This window comes from Phodopus roborovskii, unplaced genomic scaffold (genome assembly GCF_943737965.1).
Source record: "Phodopus roborovskii unplaced genomic scaffold, PHOROB, whole genome shotgun sequence".
Classification (NCBI taxonomy): Eukaryota; Metazoa; Chordata; class Mammalia; order Rodentia; family Cricetidae; genus Phodopus; species Phodopus roborovskii.
In genome coordinates, this window is record NW_026126625.1 from 3187583 (window position 1) to 3209224 (window position 21642).

General features: G+C 37.6%; 1 pseudogene; it reads left to right on the forward strand.

Moving 5' to 3' along the window:
* The first annotated feature begins 2486 nt into the window (after positions 1-2486).
* Positions 2487-9831, forward strand: LOC127238117 (60S ribosomal protein L5-like; annotated as a pseudogene).
* Positions 9832-21642: the final 11811 nt, after the last annotated feature.

Sequence of the window (21642 nt, forward strand, 5' to 3'; positions counted from 1 at the left end):
AAGGCCGTTTCTAGTGTGAATTCAACCTCTGATATTCACTATTTCAAGCATCTTTGCCACATCTCTTGCCTTAGTGAGTTGTGTTTTCTTCCTCTGAAGCATGTCTATTAAATGTTAGTGTTGTACCTACTACAGCGAGGTGGTTCCAAGGCTGTTCCATGTTCCGCAGATCTTGCCCTTATTGTCATCCAGAGTGTTAATGCCAGGCCCTGGCAGTTGAAAGAACTCAAAGTTGACAGGGATGAGAAGCAGAGAAACAATCATAAAAGCATCACACACTGGATGTCCTGTGAACACAGACTCTCTGACAGAGGCAGGGTGTGCTTGTCTTCTGGTAGAGTTGAAAGTCTCTCTCCTCATTTTCTGAAAGTACATTTGGGGGTCCATACAAGGTCAACACAGATGCCTCACCAAAGCCTGAGGACAGATAACAAGATTCCATGAGAAAGAGGAGAAACTTGACTCTTAAAGATACCCAGGAAAAGAGCAAGGAAAACAGTATGTTTGAATCAAAATTTTATCAGAGACCTGGGAAATATTTCTGAGGTTCAGAATTCAGGCAACACACCTGAAAGTCAACCTTTGTCAAACCAAGAACTCCCTCACAAAGTGAGTCTTCACAGTATTTGGCATTCATTTGTCACATGGTAATTATCCTATTAATCCAAATTAAACCCTTATCTCAGGCTCTTCATCCAAAGTGTGAATATAACAATTACTGGGGGACTAAAAAGGGAGGAGGTTCTCAGAGCTGTGCCTTGTCATGAGAGCAGACATTCTGATTGTGACAGCAGGAGAGAAAAACAATATTAACATATGTAGAAACCCAGATGGGAACATATGGAACAAATCTGATAAATTGCAGTCTTGTGAATGTTTTGAAGAGTTCAGGTAGTGATCACCAGGCAGAGTTGAAGAAGCGAAGATATTTCAGTTACCTGGAATTCCAGAGCCTTTGGGTACCACATTACAGAGATGTTGGTTAAGTAGCTAAAACCCACTATAAAATGCCTTTCATTTTAATTAACTTGGGGCAGGCATCCACAAAGCCACAGCAGTGAGACTTCCCCATGTCCCAATGTGTCTGCTTAGTAGTGACACCCTGGGGGGACTGGAAAAACACATTCAGTGTGTGTGTGTACATATACATATAGACCTGTATTTGGTTGGGTTGTTTTGTTTTGTTTTGTTTCTTCTTCTTTGTTTGTTTTTTTTTTTCCAGTCTGTCATTGTCCTTGGATTCACCCAATAACTTAGACTAGCTTGCCAGTGAGTCTTAGGTATCTAACTCTTTCTGCTTCCTTATCTCAGGGATTATAAGCATGAGGCCACATTCCCAGCTGTTATGTGGGTTTGGGGGATTGGACTCAGGTCACTATATGTTACTGACTGAACTGACTGAACTACCTCCCAACCCATAACACAGATTACTGAACACTATTTGGGAGAGTTTATATATTAGGCCCTTGGTATGATTCTGAGATTTTCTTCCCTACTTTCTAGTACTTATGAGAACTAGTTGTTGGAAGGTAATATCACATGTAAATTTCTGTTTTAATGAGATTTAACTAGATAGTTAAATAAAAATTTAGACTTCTGGGGCACTAAGTCATCCCACATTTGAATAGCTGATCTTTGGGTCTAGACATTGGTCTAGACATTCTGTCTGAGCTTCCCACAGAGCAGTCCCAGTTTTTTCCTCATGTGAATTTAAGCCACAGTACACGAGGCCTATGAGTTCATCTAATATATTCAGTCAGCAGCCCTGACTAGTAATTCCCCAGTTTTTACTGTTTGCCCTGTGACAAAGCAGTCCCATCCAGTGTGAGGGCTAAACTTAACTGGATTTGGGATCAACTAGACCTAGGCAAATTTGTGGTGTTTTTCCTACAGAAATTAACAGAGGGAGAAACCCCTCTTCAGAGTGTCTATGCCTTTGGACAATGGCCTAATTATGAAGATGCCTGCCTTTTGGCTATGTGCATTTGCTTCTTTCTGGTGAGTTCATCTTCTTTGTTTCTAGGGTCTGCTGCAGCTATTTCATTGTCATTAAAACCCATATTTTTCAATATTCTAATGTAGGCTAAGTACCAGGGGCTTTCCAGGCAGAAATCCTCTAGGCCTTCTGTATCTAAATGAGACTGCCTATGCATCCTACTATGCGGACGGATCAGATATTAAACTCTAAACTGTGTGTAGACAGCCTTGAACTACCCATCCGTTATCATGTTATACCTATACTCCCTTGTATTTGTTTTCTGTTGTGTTGGTGTTCTGTTGTAGTTTATACTATGTTGTATCGGTTTGTCCTTCTGGAGAATCCAACCTGCTGTCTGGTTGCTGGCCTAATTTTTGTGTCAGGACCAATGCCTCTGATCTAGAAATTCACCCAACAGTACCAGTGGACTTGTCACTGGAAAGAATTCTGAGTCAAAATTCACCTCTTGTGCCTGCTAGACCAGTGAGACAGGCCACATTCCATAAGCATGGAGAATCTCAGGTGAGATGTTACTGTGAGGATTAACATGTAGCAAAGCTAAACCCCTGGTAAATTGCCTAGGAGACAATGAGTTATGAATATTCATTCCTCCCTACCACTACTTAGTCTGTTAATAAGAAGATAAATTCACAGACTCGAGTAAGTCTGATACTGAACATTCTGACCAGGGAATTACTACCAAAACAAAATGAAGGTCACATTCTGCTTTTAATAAAAAAAAATAACTATGACCCCAATTTATGATGAAGTTGAAAGGAAACAAATGTGCTTCTGCACTGTACAAATGACCCCTGTTGTTACTACTTTTTGAAAATCCAATGCCTTTGGATTTTCAGTTCTTCTTTCCTCTTGGGAAATTTTCTTAGGAAAACAACATTAAAAAAAAGGAAGAAAGGAATATGTTTTTGCCTGTATTATTTAAAACAACTGGGGCACTTAGAGCAGCCATTTAAATGTCTCCTTACAGATATGTTTGGGCATTTCCTATAGTTCATATGCTGAAGTCTTCTCTGCAGTGCATCGTTGTTGAAAGGGATCATTAGAAACTGATTAGATCATGATGGTACTGTCTTAAGTAGATCAATACTTTACTACAGGACTGAGTAAGTGGGTTAGCTATCAATGGACTAAGGTTCTCTGCCTCTGCCTGTCTCTGTGTATCTGGTCTCTGTCTGTTTCTGTCTCTGACTCTCTCTCCTCATCAGTCCCCATTCCCCTTTCCTGATTCATGGTTTTGGCATGAGATGAAATTAAGTTCCCACTAGGTAGGATGATCTTGTATTGAGCATCCCAGCCTCTACAATTAGGAAAACAAGCAAAAGAACCTTCTGTTCTTCATGAATTACTGAGTTTGTGAGTGTCTGTCACAGCAGTGCAAAATAGACCAAGATAGTTATGCAGAGACTGAAAATAACAATTAAGATTACACAGCAGTGAGGAACTGTATCTTCACTGCAATATGAGAACAGCCGAGTACAGACTCTTCTATTACATGATTGCACTTTTAAAGTATTTATACAGAGAAGACACAAAAATGAATAACTAAATTGCTGTGGGGCTGAAATGATATTTTCTTCTTTTTATTAAGGATGACTATTATTTTTACACCACAGCATTTTGCTCCATGTCTATTTTAAAATGCTGCCCATCCTTTCCAATGTTTGCAAGAAACTGCAAACTCATACACATTGTCACATACGAAGAGGGTCCTAATATAAAAGCACTGTGAATTTCTCAGGCACACACAGAAGAAACTTTTTAGTTATCAGTCCACCCAGTCTATATTCCAGGCTCTAAGAGGAAATCAGGATTCCCTGACAGCAGCCATGAAGGTCAGACACATAAGGGGGAAGTCAAACTGCACAGTGGAAAATAAACATCAGGAATGGATATGCCAACAAGGGATGGAACAGAATGCTGGGACACACACAACTGCCCCTGCTGAGGTTTGACTATAGACACACTGGTTCCTGAGGCATGCACAGATGTACTTGGTTCAGTGACCCAAAAGTGGGACTAATATAAGTGCATTTTCACATGGAAGTTAAAAAGAATCATATGGAGAACATGCAACATGGAAAAAGGTTTGCATTCCCCTCAGTTGATCTTACCTTCCTGGGAATAAATGCTCCAACCCCATGGCTGATTCTTGGGTTTCATCCTGACACACAGGTGTGACATTCACTTGCTAGCACCATCAGAACAAAACAACTTCCACTGCAAGATTACCTAGCATAAATTTATTTCCTCACAGTTCTAGAGACCAGTTGTCTGAGTTCAGGGTTGATTTTATCTCAAAACTTTCTTTTCTTCAACTTGGCTTCTAGAGAATCATCTTCTATCCACCATTTTCAGACTGTCTTCTCTTTGTCACCCCATACTCAAATTTATTCTGGTTATGAGAACATGGGTAAGATTGGACCAGAAAGTGTTATAATGATATCATGGTAATGTTATCACCTCTTTAAAGACCCAGTGACCACATCTAGTTACATTCTGATTTACATGAGGTTAAGATGTCAACTATGTCTTTTGCAAATGAAACAACATAGTCTCCAGAAGCTGCTTGCAAAGAAGGGTGACAAATCATGTTATTCAATGTACACATGGACAAAGTCTCCATGGAAGTATATGGGGTATATGCCTGCCCAAATCCTTGTTTTATACCTTATGAAGCTTGGGCATGTAGAGTGGGTTTCCAAATATTATAGCGAGCAAGTATAAGTTCAGAGTCCATCTTCTGAATCTCCCTGTCTTTGACCACTGTGCAAATTGTCATTTGAAAATTTCTCTTTCTCATCCTGGACATTTTCATTGTATCACAAAATAAATCCATTTTTATACACAAACAGAAATCCCAGGTCATTAGCTTAAAGGCAAATGTCAAGTCCAAGGAGCAAAATTTGCAATTAGTCCAGATATCCCTTTGAAAAGTGCTCAGTATACTATGATTATAATCCTCATCTATTGACATAACATGTTAACATGCTATTTTGCCCTGTGTGTCATGAGAACAGGCAATACTTTCAGTGAAGAAAAAAATGGTTCTCCAAAGATGCTGAATGAGATGTGGTCTAATGCCAATATTAGAGCTATCTCTATACAAAATAAATGTCCCCTCTTTCCCAGTAGGTCCTCATTTCACTCACAATACTTGTACTCGTCAATATGGAGACAAATACTTTATCACTGGATCAAAATAAACATTCAATACTCTCTTAATTATGGGTATAAGTGAAGAAGGCTGAATACTATTTTTATGATGGCATCATTGACATTTTGTTTTTCTACATTGTTTCTAAAGTAGGAAATTATAGATTTCTAATGAACTTGCATAGAATTGCTGGTTATGAAAAGATGTGTCATCCATGTGTATGCTTCTCATAACATAAGCTGGCTCAGCCAGTGAAAACAACATAGGAAATCTGCATGAAAGATCTGGGGCTGATCTTGATATCCAGCCAGTGTCTCTGCTGCATGTATCAGTGTTAACATCAGAAATCAGAATTGTACATAGTATCATTTTCTGAAGAAAAACAATATAATCTTTAAGTTTCCTTTGACAGAGACAAACATATAATCTAGGAGGATTTGGTGATGTCTTAGTGAGCTGGATCTTGTTTTATTTACTGTGGGGAAGCAGTCACAAGCTGAGATTTGCTGGAGATAGAATGGAATAGTCTTCCCTCATAGTATATGCAGACTGTTGTTCATCATTACATTGAAAGATTTTACTCCCTAGCACCATCAGGTCTTCAGGTTTATGTGGAGCTGCAATTGCAGTCCCCCCCCACAGGATAGTGTTTATGAAAGTTGTCAAGAATAAAGTCTACCTTAAGAGATATGAAGTAAGATTAAGATGATGGTAAGTGGTTAAAACCAACTACTGTGCTCTGAATTGACTGGCTATCCACAACAAAAATTAAGTATAGTATACCCAAATACAAGATGATAGTTCATTTGAATGAAAGAGATATCATCTGTCAGACCACATATGCCCATATAGAAGAGATATGATAGTCTGTCAGCATATGAACATGAACTACAAAATTATGGTGTGAAATTTTGCCTCACAAATTATACTGCAGCTCATTGCACTGGCCTGCTGTTGGGCCACAGGCTTCTCAATAGATCTAGCATAAGTAAGATCTATGGTAGTCAAGTGGAGTTGACTGGAGAATACAATCTGGAAAGCAGTGATAGTCAGCCTTGTATCTTCATTTTCTATTTGGATGCAGGTCTTGTCAGAACTACAACTGACAATAAAGTTTTGGGAGTCCTAGGGAGCTGTGGGTAGAGATTGACTATCCCTCACATTACCAAATGATTCTCTGGTTATGATTCTGAAGGCAAGTTCAGTGAAGAATACATCAGAAACACAGTATGATTCAGAGTGTTGCATCCTATATGTATTACCTAATGAAGGAAGATGAAGATGCTTCTAAGAAACAATTCTCTCAGTTCATAAAGAGCATCATAACTCCAGACGTGATGGAGGAGATAAGTAAGAAAGCTCATGCTGCTACCCAAGAGAACCCAGTCTATGAGAAATCCAAAAGAAAAGTTAACAAGATGTATGTTGCCAAGAAGAAGGAAGATCAGATTGCCCAAAAGAAGGCAAGCTGCCTCAGAACTCAGAAATGGGCTTCTGAGAAACAAAGCAATTTTTATGAAGATTTTTTTTCCATAAAGACAATAAACATATTTGTCAAGCCAAATAAAGTGCACAGTGAGGCTTCTTGTTTCTATCTCCTTAATTGTGGTAGATGCATGTAAGTTTTACTAGGTTAGCAGTTCCTAGATAGCTGGGAAGACATTGGTTTTGTAGGCAGAGTTTTTTATTGGGAGTGCCAGCTGCTCAATAAGTGGAACAGAGACTTAACATTAATTATATATGCTTGGCAGATAATTCAGGCTTGTTACTAGCTAACTCTAATATTTTAAATTAACCCATATTTCTTACCATCCTCTGCCATTTGGCAGTACCTTCTTTCTACAAGGCAGGTTATTCTTGGTTCTCTTTGAATCCACTAGCAACTCCCAAGACTGTCCTCTTCTCAGCATTGTCCTATGTGTCTGCCTATGCTGCCTATCCCTCCTGCCTAGCTACTGGCCAGACATCTTTTATCAGAAGGCACCTTGGCAAAGGCACTTCTTCACAGTGTACAAAAAGATTATTCTATAACATGTTTATTTCCCTCCATTCCTTTCTTCCTTACTTCCTTCCTCCCTCCCTCCCTTTCTTCCTCTTTTTCTTGTGTTTCTCTAAAGATGTCTGTGGAAGAGATTTTCAATTCCATTGGTAGACTGAATAATAAAACTTCTGTTTCTCCATTGTGAGCAGATATTGACTAATTTCAAGTTCCATATAGGAAAAAGAAGCAGAAGAAAGTGTATCAACTGTTCAATGGGACTAAGATGTCTATTTACTTCAGCTTTGACCATCATAGTCATTGGCTCTTAAATTTCAACTAAATTTTATTCTATTGGTTCCCTTAGGTCTTTGGCCATTTTCTTTTTTAGGCCTCTAGCTTGCTGACAAAAGGCTGTAGGAATTTTTCACCCATTACCACATACAGTGATAAATTGTGTCTGTTTGTATTCTTTGTTCAGAATAACTTTGACTGCTACATCATCTCATGTTGCTGTAGTAATCCCAAAGAAACTTCTTACATTCACTGCGATCTTAGATACAAAGAATTCTGAATTCTTCCCTTCCTTCTATCTTTGATAGTCAATCTTGGTTGTCAACTCCATATTTATGGGAAGAGGGAACCTTGGTTGAAATCTTGCCTCCAAAAGTTTGGCCTGTGGACAGCTCTGTGGACATTCTTTCTTATTGTTAAGTGATATAGGATAGCCTAGTCCACTGCTATCCTTAAGCAGGTGAGCCTGAGCTATCTAAAAAGGGCAGTTATATGTGAGCATAAGAGCAAGTCAGGAAGCAGTGATTCACCAAGATTGTGGTTTCAAACTCCTGTCTTGAGTTTCTGCCTTAGTATCCCTCCACAATGGATTGGGACCTGGAAGTGTGAGTCCAACCCACATTTTCCCCTCTGAGTTGATTTTGATCAATGTATTTTAGCATGGAAACAAAAAGAAAATTAGGGCATGAGATGATAAATATCTGAAACAACCCAAGAGGATGGTTCAGTTCTTCTTTCCAAGCTTGTGGAAGCCCAAGTCTCAATCTAGTAGGTGGGGTCTAGCACACCTTCTCTGGTACTTAACATTAGCTGCTTCCTCTGTGCCCCCAATTCTTTCTTCCAGACAACCTAGGCAATTTTAACAGTGTCAGAGCACTTCTATTTGGCTTAGTCCCTTGTTCTCATTTGTTCATGCTTAGGTTAAATAGGTTATCTCAGGGTTTTGTAATCAGGAATTTTGTGTATAAAAGCATATATTCTCCAAATCTCAAACTTTTCAAGGTTGATCTTGAAACATGGAAGTGACTTTTCATTTTCTGGGATCTTCTGGAATAATTCTTATTTGAAATTGTGTATCTTTCTAGTCTACTTTCAAGAAGACCTGTAATAATAATAATTTAAAAATAATGAAGAGACACTGTAGAAAAAACAGCATACTAGCTTTCTTAACCAATGAAGATGACATGTAGTCAAATTATCTGAAACTGTGACAACTGTGCTCATCAGAGCTTTTGGGCAGACCTTCTGCTGTTGACACATACAAAAAAGAAAACTCTGAAGTTTTTCTAATACAATTACAAAGCTTCTCTCCTGAAGTTTTTCTAATACAATTACAAAGCTTCTCATATCATGGCAGGTTTTTGTCTGCCAAAGGCTGGGAGGTTTGTTATTATATTATGTTTTTAACACTTATTATTCTCTGATTAACCTGTTAGCTACTGTTCACTATGCACTTTATGCTGCAGAATGGTACCTCTACTCTACTATGCCTGTAAGCATAGAACCCAATCAAATATATGCTCTGATTTATCAGGTCTTGGCTGAAGCCTGAGATGTTTCAGTTCAAAAGAGTTTCCAGGACATGGAAACTGTGTTGGTTCATGCGCCAAACTAGGAATAACAAGAGATAGCTTGAATTTATCTGCACTAGTCCCTCTACAAAAGCTATATCTAACCAGCTCCCCCCCCAAAAAAAATAAAACTTGAACTGTAACTGTAACTTGTCAGTCAGTGTAATGTTGTATAATTTGTCTACTGTGTGTTATTTGTGTACAAGACCTAGCAGCATGTTATCTGATTGTTTTTAATCTTTGTTCTTCTCAATGTAAAAATTATGCTCTTCTGATTCCCTTTGTTTGGCAAATCTCTTGCTCTGCAATTTTTATGTAGCTACCATGTTATAATATGTCACACTGCATTCTTATTTCAGAGGATTTCTTCTCATGAACCATATTAGAAGTTCATAATATGCAAGGATTTATTTGTTCCTTCCTCACTATCTAATGAAGTATGAAGTCCAAGTAACATATAACTAATTGCTTAACTGGATGAATGAATGCATGAATTATTGGATGGATATTAATGGTTGTCAGATGAGCAAAGGTGTTAATTACATAAACTATATACAGGTGTGAGCACAGTGAGTACCTTATCACATGATAAAACTGTATCAAGCTAAGTATAGGCTGCAAAGCAAAGCCCATGGGAGAATAGGGTCCAAAGACTGAGATTTTGTTCTGTCACTAATGAGATGAATTAAATGATGTAATGTGATTCACTTTGTACCTCCAGCACCTAGGGAGGCAACTAGAAAAATGTGACGATGAAGACTTTGTTCCTGAAGGCTCCAAGGGAGCTTGGACACAGAGCACACTGGGGAGGCCCATGGTGATTATTACCTTTTGAAGTGGGTAGATTCATTTTCTGCAGAGCCAGTTCCAAGTCTATCTCATTCATCCACTGCTTGATGAGAACTGCAGGGTGTGTGGCTAATGATTTCTGGTTGCTTTTGGGCTGATGTGAAATGCATGTGATAATTAGCTAAGTAAATTAGTTCTGTTCTCATTATTTTTTATTTAAAACGGTTTTGTAGGGATGTCTTTTTACAATGATTTCTGCTCTAATTTCTCATTATCACCACTGGGAGAAGAAGAAGAAAATAGCAAGTAACATTTTTCTCCCTACTGTGGGGTATTTGTCCCATTCACCTCTTTGGGTACTCTCTAAACCAGCTCACGTATGTCTGACCTGTTACATAGATGAATCATGGAAATCCTAGTCATGGTTCCATCTTGTGTTCTCTTTTGGATCATTGGATTAGCATTCTCATTGCAGTTGGAGTTCCTTTTGAATATTCACAGACCAGTGGAGACTTTTTTCATGGCTCTCAGTGCAGAGAGAAGTACATAAGATTTACTCAGAATTTCTGCAGCTATAACCATAAAGGGCTTTCCACCCTGACATATTAACATCCCAGATGTATGATGCAGGCCACTCTTGTGGACATGACTATCTGTTACCAATACAGATGCCTGGCAAATTTATGGAAAGATGAGAATGCAGCTCCTGTTCCTGATGGTCACAGAGTCATGCAAATCCCTCTATGCATGACTTGTTCTGGAGAATTCCTTGTGAGATATTTTATACAGCTTTGGATTGCTTTAAATCAATGAGTTAACACCTCTTAGTGTCAAAATTATTTATTTATTAGAAATTCAATACTGTAGAACATTGCATGTAGGAAGTTACCTAGACAATATTTTGAATTGGATCACCCAACTTTCCCTATCTGGATCAGAGGTAAACTCAGCAAAATTACATCTTGTCCAGAGTTTGTTCTCCTGAACCAAGATCTAATGGATATTAGATGATTATCTATTGGTATACAAAGTTTACTTCTCATATGAACTGAGTAAATAGAGTGTGACTTTTAAAAAGAAGTCAAGAATCTTTCTTCCCATTGATATACTCAATCTAGTTAATTATCTATCTATCTGTCTGTCTATCTATCTATCTATCTATCTATCTATCTATCTATCTATCTATCTATCTCTATCTCTATCTGCTTTACCAAGAGAATGTTATGCTGAGTTATAGGAAGGGAAGACATAAGAAACACAACCTATTCTGTTAAGATGGAGCATGCAAATTATTGTTAAGGGTCTCTGGCCAGTGTTGTGAGGAAGCTCAGGCTCTTCATGTAGAAAGAAAGCACCAGGTAGGTGTACAAATATATCATTGTGGAGTTCCAGTTGTGTTGAGTTCTAATAGTTTCAGTCCCAATTTGCGTAAAGCAAGTCCAAGGCAGGAGTCATCTAAGGCAATTCTGTTTGTCCACCAAGCCAAGAGAGAAGACAGCATTTCTGAAGTTACAGAATTTCAGGTGAGTTAAACAGCAAGATCTTAGACTATCAAAGCAAGGTATCAGAATCCTTTGTCGATAAGCAGACTCACTGGGTTTCATGCTAACGGAAGTTGCAGAGACTTAAGGATAAATAAATGAATTTCTTATTAAGTAACCTGCAATGGATCCCAAGCAATTTGTACATCTCAAATTTTCAGATTCTATAAGTCTCTTGATTGACACTATATTAGGTCAGTATTTTCCTTCCTAAGTTCATTTTTTTTTTCTGAAGCATCATCATAAAAACAAGAAACTTAAACTCATCTTTTTTATCTAGTTGGTCACTATTTGAAGTAGTAGCAAACATTTAACAGCACAGATTCACCAAAGGAAAAAAGTATTCTGGACAGTTAACTTTGATGGAACTCATGACTAGCTATATGTTTTAGAATTTTCACGTTTACATTAAAAATCATAACTTATGCATAAGTCTTGGTAATATTGATTTAATTTTTTCTAGTATATCTTGGTATTGGGGCACAACACTGTAAAAATAATACAAATGTTTATTTATCACCCTGTCACCATTACAAATGTAAATTATTCTTCTCATTATCGTATTGTTATTATCCAATAGTTTTTATTTTTCTTTTAATCTTACTGAATGCATCCAAGACTCCATATGTCTTTCTAAAAATGTGACAACTTTCACTTCCCAGAACTATAGCTGTTTCTGAAATTCCAGGGTAGTGGACAGACTATAGATGCTCACCTCCATGTCTGACACTCATCCATGATCTTGTAAACTTAGCTGGATTTGGATGAAATGGCCTATTTTAAAACCAAAATCAAAAACAAAAACCAAAACAAACAAGAAAACAACTCTCCAGACAGATGGGTGCCCTAGATGCTACCTTTTCCCCAAGAGTTAGCCCTCCTAAATATTAGTGGAATTCTACTTGATCTAACCAGTGAGCTGAAGTCATTCCCACTAATCTAGCCCTTTCTATATCCATATTAACTCAGACTGTAAAATTTAACATCTTAATTTGATGTCTGCTAAACAAATGGAATAGGGCCTCTTTTTGAAAACTCAGTAAAAATGAACCTGACCATGTTTCAAACCTTTGCTTTCACTTTTAGCAGGTTCAGGATATCAGGATTTATGTTGAGTTCTTTGATCCACTTTTACTTGAGATTTCTGAAAAGTGATAGATATGTATAAGAAGTAAGGTTTTTCTGCCTGCTGCTGGTCTTGTCCCGCCGCCGTGCCTGCCCCAAATAACACACAGAGACTCTGTATTTGATATAATGCTGTTGGCCAGGTTCTAGTTTCTAATCAGCTAGCTCTGTCTTAATTATGAACCCATTTCTATGCATTTCCATGTGGTGTCACCGAGAGCAGAGGAACGGTGGTTCTGTTCTTTCCAGACTCTCCATCTTGACTCCTCCTTACTACTTCCTCTTTCCTCATTGTCTCCTAGTCCCTCCTATCTTCCTTTCCTATTGGCCAATAGTGCTTTATTCATTAACCAGTATGAGAACCATATATACATAATGGCATCTCCCATCAGATATGGATCTACTTGCATTTTTCTACATGCTGACATCGAGTTAGACCAGCATCATTTGTTGATGCTTTATTTTCTCCATTTTATAACTTTGGATTTCTTGTCAAAAATCATAGTTGTCCATAGGTGTGTGGATTTACATCTGAGTCTTTGATTTGATCCATAGATCTATCTGTCTGTTATGCCAATATCATGCACTTTTTAATTATTATAGCTCTGGAGTAGAACTTGAAATCAGGAATGCTGAACCTCTGGGAATTCATTTATATTACAGGATTGCTTTAACTGTCCTCAATTTTTTTTTTAATCTGAAGTTGAGTATTGGTATTTCAAAATTTCAAGGTCTGTAAGGAATTGTGTGGGAATTTTAATGGGAATTGCACTGAATCTGTAGATTGCTTTTGGAAAGGTGGCAATTATTGCTATGTTAATCATTACAGATCCATGAGCAGGGGAGATCTTTTCATCTTCTGACATCTTCAATTTCCTTCTTCAGAGACTTGAAGTTCTTGTCATAAAGGTCTTTTACTTGCTTGTTTAGAGTTACACTAAGATAATTTTAGTTATTTGAGGCTATTGTAAATGGTGTTGATTCCAATTTCATTATTTCATTTTCATAGGAGGGCCAATAAGCATTTTAGTTATTCTTGTATCCAGCCACTTGACTAAAGGTGTTTATCAGCTGTATGATTTCCTTGGTAGAGTTTTTTGGGTCACTTATGTACACTATCATATCATCTACAAATAATGATACTTTGATTTCTTAATTCTAATTTTTATCTCTTTGATTTCCTTTAGCTGTCTTATTGTGCTAGCTAGAACTTCAGGACTATATGGAATAGATTCAGAAAGAGTAAACTGTAAGAAGTATGGTTTTTCTGCCTGCGCCTGTCTTGTCCCGCCACCACGCCAGCCCCAATTAACACACCGAGACTCTGCATTTGATATTATGCTGTTGGCCCGGTACTAGTTTCTTATCGGCTAGCTCTGTCTTAAGTATTAACCCATTTCTGCTGATCTATGTATTTCTCTTACCGGGGAGCCGGCTGGCATACTGCTTTCTCCAGACTCTCCATCTTGGCTCCTCCTTACTACTTCCTCTTTTCTCCTTGTCTCCTAGTCCCACCTATCTAGCTTTCCTATTGGCCAACAGTGCTTTATTTATTAACCAGTATAAGAAACATATACAGAATTACATCTCCCATCAGTAAACATCTCATATTGTTCCCTTTTTTTTTTTTTTTTTCAGATTTTTATATGGTGGATTTTACTGACAGATTTTTGTATGATGAAACCTCCCACTATCTTTGGGATGAAACCTGTTTGATCATGGTGAATGATGTTTTTAAAGTGTTCTTGAATTTGGTTTGCCAGTATTTATTGAGTATTTTTTGCATCTATGTTCATGAGTGAAATTGATCTGTAATTCTCTTTCTTTTTGTGGTTTGGTTATCATGGTGACTGTAGTCTCATAGAAAGAGTTTGGCAATATTACCTGTTGAAGAACATTGATATTAGGTCTTCTTTGAAAGCCTGGTAGAATCCTGTGCTAAAAGCATCTGGCCTTGGACATTGTGTGTGTGTGTGTGTGTGTGTGTGTGTGTGTGTGTGTGTGTGTGTGTGTTTGGGAGTGTTTTAATGATTGCTTCTATTTCCTTAGGGGTTATTGGTCTATTTAAATTGTTTATCTGATCTTGATTTAACTTGGGTAAGTGGTATCTATCAAGATATTTGTTCATTTCTTTTTTATTTTTATAAAATATGACCTAAGGATTCTTTGTATTTCCTAAGAATCTGTAGTTATGTCCCCTTTATGAGTCTCAAAATTTGTTGTTTTGGATATCACTGTCTGCATTATAGTTAGTTTAGATAAGGGTTTGTCTATTTTGTTGATTTTGTTGTAGAACCAACTCTTAGTTTCATCGATTCTTTATTATTTTTGTTTATGCTTTACTGATTTAAGTAATCAGTTTGATTATTTCCTGCTATCTACTCCATTTAGGTCTGCTTTTTTGGTTGTTGTTGTTGTTCTAGAACTTTCATCTGTGCTGTTAATTCATTAGTATAACGTCTTGCTAACTTCCTCATGAAGGCATGTAGTGCCATGACTTTTCCCCTTAGCACCGCTTTCATTGTGTTATAGCAGTTTGAGTATATTGTGCATTCATTTTCATTGAATTCTTGGAAGCCTTTAACTTCTTTTTGTATGTCTTTAGTAGAGAGTTTTTCAATTTCCATGAGTTTGTACAATTTCTATTATTTCTGTTGTTGAAATTAATATATAATCAATGGTATTCTGGTGAGATATATTAATTTATTTTAATTTTTAAAAATCTCTTAAGACTTGCTTTGTGACGAAGTATATGATCAACTTTGGAATAGGTTCTATGTGATCTTAAGAAGAAGGCATAGTCTTTCATGTTGGGTGAAATGTTCTGCAGATAACTACTAGGTCCATTTGAGCCATTACATCTGTAAGTTCCTTTATTTCTCTGTTTAGTTTCTGTCTGGATGAGCCATTACATCTGTTAGTTCCTTTATTTCTCTGTTTAGTTTCTGTCTGGATGACCTGTCCAATGGTTAAAGTGGGGTGTTAAAGACTACCGTTATTCATGTTTGGGATTTGGTGTGTGATAAGATTTAATATTTCTTTTACAGATGTTTGTTCCCTTATATTTGGGGCATAAATGTTCATAATTAAGATTTCATCATGGTGGATTTTTCCTTTGATGAATAAGAAATATCCTTCTCCATCTCTTTTGATTAATTTTGGTTCAAGTCTATTTCATTAGATGTGAGGATAGCTACAACAGCTTACTTCTTAGGTCTATTTGATTGAAATTCCTTTTCTAGCCCTTACTCTGAGTAAACGTCAATATTTGAGGTTAAATTGCATTTCTTGTATGTAGCAGAATGTTAGATCCTCCTTTCATATCCATCTATTAACCTGTGTCTTATTGGCAAATTGAGTTCATTGACATTGAGGGATATTAATGACCAATTATTGTTTGTAGCAGGCTTTTGGGGAGGCATCAACCAGCTCCCAAATAAAGAGATGAACAAATGCTAGTTATGAAAACTTGGCCTTATCTTTTGATTACTTCTAGCTATCTCTGATAATTTAAGCTGTTTCTCTTCATCTATGTTTTGCCTTGGTTCTTTTTCCCTTTATTTCATTCTGTATGTCCAACTCCATGTCTGGCTGACTGGACTCAGGCATCTCTCTCTCTCTTTCTCCCTGTTCTTTTCTTTCTTTTTCTCTTGATCCTATACTCCTCCTTCTACTTATTCTCTCTGCCCATTAGCCCCACTTAGAACTCTGTTACCTAACTATTGGCTAGTCACCATTTTATTAGTTTAATCAGGTGACTTTTGCTGAACAACTGCAGCATTAACAAATGCAACACATTTGTATAATTAAACAAATGCAGCATAAACAATTGTAACACATCTTTGCCTAATTGAGGTAATATTTCACAATAGTTGTTAATTCTTATTATTCTTTGTGGTGGTGGTATAGTGTGTGTGTGTGTGTGTGTGTGTGTGTGTGTGTGTCTGTCTGTCTGTATATCTGTCTGTCTATCTGCCTGTTTCTTCTTTGGGTTTTGCTGGTGTGAAATCATCTATTGCCTATGATTTTGAGGGTGTAGTTAACTTCCTGAAGTTAGTGTTCATTCTAGTATCTTCTGTAAGGATGCATGTATGCATAGCTACTGTTCAAATTTAACTTTGTCATGAAATATCTTGTTTTCTCCATCTACATTTTTGACAGTTTTTCAGGGTAGAGTAATCTTGGCTGGCATTCATGATCTCTTAGAATCTGTAAGGTAACATCAGTCCAGCTGATTCGGAATTTTAGAGTCTCCATTGAAAAGTCAGGTATGATTCTAATAGGTCTGATTTTAGATGTTATGTGGCCTCTTTCCCTTGCCACATATGTACATATATATATGTATGTATGTATGTATGTATGTATGTATGTATAATTTGGTTGTGAGTCTAGACAGATGGGAGATGTCATTCTGTATATATGTTTCTCATACTGGTTAATGAATAAAGCACTGTTGGCCAATAGGAAAGGAAGATAGGAGGGACTAGAAGACAAGGAAGAGTAGGAAGGAGGAGTCAAGATGTAGAGATCGGGGAGACCAGACGCCTGCCCCACTCCCCGTTAGGTGAAACCATGTGGAAATACATAGAAATGGGTTAATACTTAAGACAGAGCTAACAGATAAGAAACTAGTACCTGGCCAACAGCATTATATCGAATACAGAGTCTCTGTGTATTAATTGGGGCTGGGGCAGTGGCAGGACAAGACCAGCGGCAGGCAGAAAAACTTACTTCTTACATTTAACTGCTGAGCCATCTCTACAACCCCCTTTACCACTTTTGATATTCTTTCTTTATTCTGGATATTTAGTGTTCTGATTATTGTGTGGTGAAAGGATTTTCTTTTCTGATCCAATCTATTTGGTGTTCTGTAAGCTTCAGGTACTTTTATAGACATGCCCTTATCTAGGTTGGAAAAATTTCTTCTATGATTTTGTGAAATATATTCCCTGTGTGTTTTACAACTGGGTTTTTTTCCTTCATTTATTCCTTTTATTATTTTATTTAGTATTCTCATACTGTCATAGATTTTCTGGATATTTTGTGTTAGGGATTTTTTTAGACTTAATATATTCTTTGACAGATGAATCTGTTTTCCCAATTGTGTTTTAATCTTTGAGAGTGTTTCTTCCATCTCTTGAATTTTGTTGGTGATGCTTGCATCTATAATTCCTGTTCTTCATTTACCCAAAATTTCCATTTCCAGGATTCACTCTGTGTTTTCTTTGTTGCTTCAATGCCCATTTTTTAGGTTTTGAATAATTTCCTTTATCTACTTGTATTTTCTTAGTTTCCTTCTAGGGATTTATTGATGTCTTCCAATTTTTGGGTTGTCTTTTCCTCTGATTCTTTAAGGGATTTTTTTTTATTTCTTCTTTAAAGACTTCTATTACCTTCATAATGTAAAATTTAAGGGATTTGTTTTTCTTGTGTTTCAGCTGTGTTGGATCGTTCAGGTCTTGCTGTTTTAGGACAGCCGGACTCTAGTGATGCCATATTGCCTTTCTGTTATTGTTTTGGTAACTGTATTTGGGGTGATTTAACTTTGGGTGTTAAATCCTGCATTTGTCTATGTTAGATGGGTCTTTTGTTCCTTGTTTTCTCTTCTCTATCTGATTTCCAAAATGATCAAGGGTCTGGTGACTAATGTGTCTTCAGGTTCAGTATGGTGTCCCTTGTGGGTTTTGGGAGTGGAGCTACAGATCTCAGATCTGACCTGCCCTTTGGTAGGGCCAAAGTCCCCCTTTGAAGTTGGAGAGCAACATATGGAGCTCAGGGGACAGGGTGCACACTGTTGTCTCTAGCCTGGTCCATCTTCTGGTGTCCTTAGGACCAGCCTGGCCCCCAGTTCACCTGCCAGAACTGGGGTCCCTAGGTATGGCCTGTGCTCAAATATGTTGAGTTATTCTGAAGTTTTAGATCTGGGTTCTCTGGATCTGAACTTGCTTCTGATAAAGTAGACTTCTTCCAAAGTTGTAGACCAGTGTATGGAGTTAGGGGAGGGGTTTGTGAGTGTGGGGATATGTGAAGTCTAGGGTTGTTGGGTAATCTTTAAAGGGGCTTTATGGACAGCAGAAAGTATCATATGTGGGGTTCCTAGAACCAGCCTGGTCAACTATAAGGCCGACAGGGCTATGAACCCTATTATGGAGCCAAGGGAATGGCATGTAGTCTTGGGTTATTGGGAAGGTTTTCAGGAATGTTAGCTAGTGGTGGACAGTATCTTACCTGGGATTCCTTAATCCTATCTGTCCTCTGATAAAACAAAAGACTTCTTCCAAAGTAGTAGGGCAGGAAAAAGGTCCCAGGGGTTGGTGGTGTAGTCTTGGTTTGTTGGACAAGCTTAAAGGTGTTTGGTGGGCAGTGCTTGGTGTCTTCTCTGGGGTACATAGGAATGTTTTGGCCTCTAGTATGGCTGCCAGAGGCTGTGGGATCTAGTGTGGAACCCAGGAGATGGAATCTTCCTACTGATATTCCATTGAAGAAACATTTGTTGCATAATAGGAGATCTTTGCTCATAATTGTGTCTCTGCATCTACACACACACACACACACACACACACACACACACACACACACCACTGCCTTTAAAGGAGCTCGTTTTTCTGCTTCAAAAAAATTGTCTAGTGGTATGTCTATGGCCTGAATTCCCATTGCAAGATTCTGGTTTCAAGTGAATGTCTCTATTGTGCTACAGATACCTCAAGGTGAAGCAAGGAAATTTAAAGTGAAAAGTATATGCTCTTGAAACTTAGAAGATTAGTCACTGGCTTTGTGAAATGATGCTTCTCCAAGACCCAAAGTAGAGCAAATGGAAGAAGGGAGTGAAAATTCAGAGCTGAGGTGCACACAAACAGGTTGCCTGGGAGCTTGAGCATCCATTAGTGGTTTATGAGTTATTTCCTGAATAACTATGAAAGTACATCTTTGGTTTATCATCCTTGATCACTGTACACCAGAGTATGGCCTTCATTAACCCATGCCTCTCAGTGCAGGTGTGATGAGGCTAATTTTCCCAGAAATAGACAACATGGAAAGAGATCATATCTTATGTATATAAAACTAATCTCAAAATCTGAAGAAGGAAATGCCCATGAAAGTACAAGAAGCATACCAAACCCCAAATAGGCTGGACCAAAGAAAAAAGACCCCTTGACATATAATAATTAAAACACCTAGCAGACAGAATAAAGAAAGATTATTAAGAGCAGCAAAGGAAAAAGGACAGGTAACATATAAAGGCAGACCTGTCAAAATTACACCTGACTTCTCCATGGAAGCCCTCAAGGACAGAAGGTCCTGGATAGATGTTCTAAAAGTATTAAGAGAACACGGATGCCAGCCTAGGGTACTATATCCAGCAAAACTCTCAATCACTATAGATGGAGAGAACAAGATTTTTAATGACAAAACCAGATTTTCCCAATACGTATCTACACATCCAGCCCTACAGAAAGTATTGGAAAGAAAACTCCAACCCAAGGAAGGTAACTATGCCCACAAAAAATGTAGGAAACAGATAATTCAACCACACCAGAAACCAAGGGTGAAGCAGAACTAATATATTCACAATACCACTGCCAACAACAAACCTAAGTCAAACAAGCATCAACAATCAATGGTCCTAACTCACCCTCAACATTAATGGTCTTAACTCACCTATAAAAAGACATAGGCTAACAGAATGGATACAAAGACAGAATCCATCTTTCTGCTGCATACCAGAAACACAACTAAGCTTCAAAGATAGACATTGCCTCAGGGTAAAGGGTTGGGAAAAGATTTTCCAATCAAATGGATATAAGAAGCAAGCAGGCGTAGCTATCCTAATATCTAACAAGTTAGACTTCAAAACAAAATTAGTCAATAGAGATGAAGACTGTCATTTCATATTCATCACAGGAGAAATCCATCAACACAAAGTCTCAGTTCTGAACATCTATGCCCCTAATACAAAGTCATCCACATTCATAAAAGAAACACTACTAAAACTCAAAGCTCATATAAAACCTCACACACTTATAGTGGGAGACTTCAATACACCACTCTCAACACTAGACAGGACCACAAATCAGAAACTCAACAAAGAAACAAAAGAATTAACAGAAGTTATGTCTCAACTGGGGTTTACAGACATCTATAGAACATTCCATCCAAAGACAAAAGAATATACCTTCTTCTCTGCTCCACATGGAACCTTTTCTAAAATCGACCACATACTAGGTAACATAACAAACCTCAACAGATACATGAAAATAGGAATAGTTCCCTGTATCTTATCGGACCACCATGCTTTAAAATTGGAATTCAACAACAACACAAATAGCAGAAAACCTGCAAACTCATGGAAACTGAACAATGTGCAATTGCACCACTCCTGGGTCAAAGAAGAAATAAAGAAAGAAATTAAGGACTTTCTAATATTCAATGAGAATGAGGACACAACATACCTGAATTTATGGGACACCTTGAAAGCAGTGCTACGAGGGAAGTTCATTGCACTAAGTGCCCATATGAAGAAAACAGAGGATAGTCACATAAGAGAATTAACAGTGCAACTGAAAGCCTTAGAACAGAGAGAAGCAAATTCAACCCATAGGAGTAGACGCCAGGAAAAAAATCAACTTGAGGGCTGAAATCAACAAAATAGAAACCAGGAAAACAATACAAAAAATCAATGCAATGAAGAGTTGTTTTTTTGAGAAAATCAACAAGACAGACAAATTAATGAAAAAGCAGAGAGAGAACATGCAAATTAACAAAATCAGAAATGAAAAGGGGAACATAATAACAGACATAGAGGAAATCCAGACAATTTTCAGGTCATACTTTGAAAATCTGTATTCCACAAAAATTGAAAATTCAAAGGAAATGGACAAATTTCTGGATAGCTATCACTTACCAAAATTAAATCAAGAACTGACAAAGAACTTAAATAGACCTATAACCCACAATGAAACAGAGGCAGTCATCGAAAGCCTTCCAACCAAAAAAAGTCCAGGGCCAGATGGATTCAACGCAGAATTCTACCAGACATTCAAAGAAGAACTAATACCACTACTCCTCAAACTGTTCCATAAGATAGAAACAGAAGGTTCATTGCCAAACTCTTTTTATAAGGCCACAATAACCTTGGTACCCAAGCCTCACAAAGACACAACTAAGAAAGAAAACTACAGACCAATATCCCT